Source organism: Haemaphysalis longicornis, unplaced genomic scaffold (assembly GCF_048455015.1).
Source record: "Haemaphysalis longicornis isolate Haplotype H1 unplaced genomic scaffold, Haemaphysalis longicornis Haplotype H1 scaffold_4, whole genome shotgun sequence".
Taxonomy (NCBI): Eukaryota; Metazoa; Arthropoda; class Arachnida; order Ixodida; family Ixodidae; genus Haemaphysalis; species Haemaphysalis longicornis.
Genome location: NW_027526361.1, coordinates 205,291,078 through 205,295,023, shown reverse-complemented (window position 1 = coordinate 205,295,023; position 3,946 = coordinate 205,291,078). Strand labels below are relative to the sequence as shown.

Genomic DNA, 3,946 nt, shown 5'->3' with positions numbered 1-3,946 from the left:
GATAACGTCGCCGAACCGTTCCTTATTATGGCTGCGGGAATATCATTTGCCCACACGCTTTTCTTTATTTTCGAATACCAGACAAACTAAAAGCGACCTCAGGCATCATTTCTCTTCAGTTGAAAAAACAGTGTTAACAACGTTCGAATAACTTTGACAAAGCACTGACGAAACGTAATTGCTAAATATTTCTGCCTTAGACGCATCATCGTCAACAATTGTGTGAGAATATTTTAGAGGAGAAACATATAAATGTATTTTCTTTATCCTTCAGACGAACGTATCTCCAAAACTGTTTCGAGCCCTCTACGAGCTTCTTACCACGGCTCGAGAAGTAAGCATTCTTAGCTACTTCAGCTAAACTTTGAAAATTAAGTTTCAATCATTTTAGCTCACACTTGTTTTCCAAATAATTTATTATTTTTTTTTTACATTTCACGCACATTCGCTTTATACGTCGCTACATTCATTCGACTTACACTTCACGTATGTACATTCGCCTGAAGCATACATTACGTTTTTACGTCGCTATCAGGATGCTCCAGTGAGGCGATTGACGGCATTGGGACTCGAGTGCGGTGGTCGTTTTCGCCGCGCCGGAGAAATCGAGATAAGGACGGGATGTGTTTTTACTTATCTGCAGCTCCCGATTTATCGCTCCCCTGGAAGCTCCCAGGGCTGGCAAAGTTTGCCCGCACCATTTAATCGACATAAAACTGGTTGGTTCGCAGAGGTTTGACGATCGATAAGCCCCCTGTATTTAGATCAGATGCAACTCATAAGGGGGGCGGTTACGTGCCCTGCCAAGTGAGCAGTATTGCTGGTCTCTTGGCGGCCAAGCAAACGCGCTGGCCCCATTCGGGGGCTGTCCGGAAAATAAAAGAATGCAAGCGCGGAGAGTCGTCAAGCGCTAGATCGAAATTTTGATATGCAGAGATTTCTGACGAAACCTCGGCCGGCTTCTTGGCGCCGCTTTCATAAGCGCGTACTTGTTTCACTGTATACACAGGTATTAGTTTGCGCACCCTACGCGCAAGCGGTTCGTAAACGACTCGTCGAAAGCGGTTCATTAAGAACGGTTGACACATGACAACTTCTTTTCAATTTTAAGAGAAAGCAGACGAGCGGGGCAGGAATTTTTATGACCAGACTGCTAATTAAAAATTGCCGCAGCTGTTTTATCCCCCTTCATCAAAACAAGCTATAGTCGCATGTAACAGCACCATGTAGAACGGCCGCAGCGTGCAGCATCGGAAATGCAATACCGCAAGCATTTCTCTCTTTTTTGTAGGAAAGGGAATATCAGGAAAGAAAAGTGCGTGTACGTGGAGGGTAGGGGGGGACTCAGAACATACCTGTCTCCGCAAGCGTATTCCTTATGAATGTGTAAGAGTTGTTTCACAATGCTTACCGTCCAGCAGAGTGGCGCAGTGGAAGCGTGCTGGGCCCATAACCCAGAGGTCCGTGGATCGAAACCACGCTCTGCTACTCTTTTTTTTTTTTTTTTTTTTTTTCAGGTGAAATGTTTAGCCGAACACAAGTGCGTGCTGCAGGCGTTATTGAGCGTAGCTGTTGTTTTCCACAAAAGAACATCCAACAGGTGTCGCCTATTTTGCCGCGACATTAGTGCGTTATCGTTGGTTGTTGAAGTGCTCAGTAGCCCTCGAGGTTTCCTCAGTGAAGTGGTAGACACTTTTCGCTTCTTAAGGGCTCGTTTCAGCCTCGAATGCATCTGCAATGCTTCGCGCAAGTATATTGCCGGTGCCCGCGTTTCTGCGATCTTTCCCATTCCTTTCGCCATGCCCTCAGTTCCAACACCCGGACGTCCTTAATAAGATGAGCAAAATGTGCGTTCTTCCAGGTGTTTTTTGTTAAGCTGCACACTGCAATTCTGCCTGTTAAAACATGGATGCAAGATTGTGGCCGCATGTGTTCGCACCCAGAGACGATTGAGAGATATAGATAGAGATGGATGCAGAGAGGTACATTTATCTCTCTCTCTTTCTCTCAGACATATTAATATATATATATATATAACAATTTTCAAGCTGTTAAAACTTATTCACAGAAGTAAAACGAACGACATTCGTACATATAACATGGTAGTGTTCAAGGAATCGCTGCACATAAAGGGAAGCTTGAAAGCAACTAAGAGAAAGATAGTCATCGGCAAAGACAGGATGTACGCACTCAGAGACGTGCAGGGTTACATAACTCACAACTTGGACGAGATTATAAAGGCAGCAGGACGATTCTACACCAGGCTGTACGCCAGCAACGTTCGACCAGGAGAAACTACTGAGAGTACAATTGATCAACTTGCGATGTCCCGCTAGTAAATAATAAGTAGGTAGAAAAGGCTCCCAAAGGCATGGAAAGAGGAAGAGCTGCAGGTGACGATGGCATAACCTTGGATATTTTGAAGGGGGAGGAGATATTGTATTGGAAAAGTTTGCTGCAGTATTTTCCGAATGCTTGAAAACTCAGAAAGTACCCGTAGCCTGAAAAAAACGCCAACATTATTCTGATTCATAAGAAGGGAGATTCCAAGAACCTCAAGAATTACAGACCCATCAGCCTACTCTCGCTTGTGTACAAGCTTTTTACCAAAGTTATAGTTACCCGCATTGGAGACGGCATGGATTTCTAGCAACCCAGAGAGCAGGCTGGGTTTAGGAGAGGGTACTCAACCATCGATCACATCCATGTCGTCAATCAAGTGATAGAAAAGTCCGCAAAATACACTAAACCCCTTTACGTGGCATTTATGGACTATGAGAAAGCGTTTGATTCCGTATACACCGCAGCCGTTGTAGAAGCACTAAAAGGCCAGGGAATAGAGGAGACCTACGTAAGACTTCTAGAAGACATATACAAGGAATGCACGGGCATGATAGCTTTCCACAAGCAAAGCGATAAATTTCCGATATGAAGTAAGACAGGGAGATACTATCTCGCCAAAACTATTTACAGCATGTTTTGGGGATGTATTTAGGGAGCTTGACTTGGGAAAACATAGGATTAATGATAAACTGGAAATTCTTGAGCCACTTGAGGTTTGCGGACGACATCGTCTTGCTGAGTGAGACTGCAGGACACAGGCAAACAATGCTTGAGGAACTACAATCAGAAAGCACGGGCGTGTGGTTAAAAGTAAATATGAATAAATCTAAAGTAATAAGCAATAAGCATGCCAAAAACGGCCGCTTCAGCTTAGGAAAGGAAACACTAGAAGAAGTGAACGAATACAACTACCTCGGACAGATGGTTAGCGCTGACCCCATCCACTAGAGAGAAATCCGGCGCAGAATAGGAATTGGTTGGGGACCACTCGGCAAGCACTCCCAAATAATGAAGAGTAAGCTACCCCTGCCACACAAAAGAGCATACTGCCGGTTATGACATACGGAGTTGAACCTTGGCGCCTTACTAAATAACCAGAAAGCAAACATATATCGGCTCAACGGGCCATAAAAAAGGCCAGGAGTAACACTCAGGGACAGGCAACGAGCTATCTGAATCAGAGAACAAGCTAGAGTAGAAGATATCATAGTTCAAATAAAGAAAAAGAACTGGACTTGGGCTGGCCATGTAGTGAGACGAACCGACAACCGGCGGACAATTATATAGGTAACAGAGTGTATACCAAGAGATGAGTCTAGAAGAAAAAGAAGCCCATTAATCCGGTGGAGAGATGAGATGAGGGATTTCGGGGTTAAACTATGGGCTCGAGCAGCGCAGGACAGGAGCGGTTGGAGGTCAACGGGAAAGACCTTCGTCCTGCAGTGGACCTGAGCAGGATGATGATGGCGGTGATGATTTCCCAGAAATACAGAGCTTCGGGCTCCCTCTGCCGCGTCAGTCAACAAGGAGATTTTGGTTCCTGCAGCTTCTTCGGCTGTCTGGACAAGGCGCAGCTGCATCAGGGAAGACGAGCAGCGCAGCA

At 45.2% G+C, this 3,946-nt stretch overlaps 1 non-coding gene across 1 annotated transcript; it reads left to right on the top strand.

The window, feature by feature from the left end:
• The first annotated feature begins 1,416 nt into the window (after positions 1–1,416).
• On the top strand, positions 1,417–1,488 carry Trnam-cau (transfer RNA methionine (anticodon CAU)). The gene has a single exon. It is a non-coding gene; the product is annotated as a tRNA-Met (tRNA).
• Positions 1,489–3,946: the final 2,458 nt, after the last annotated feature.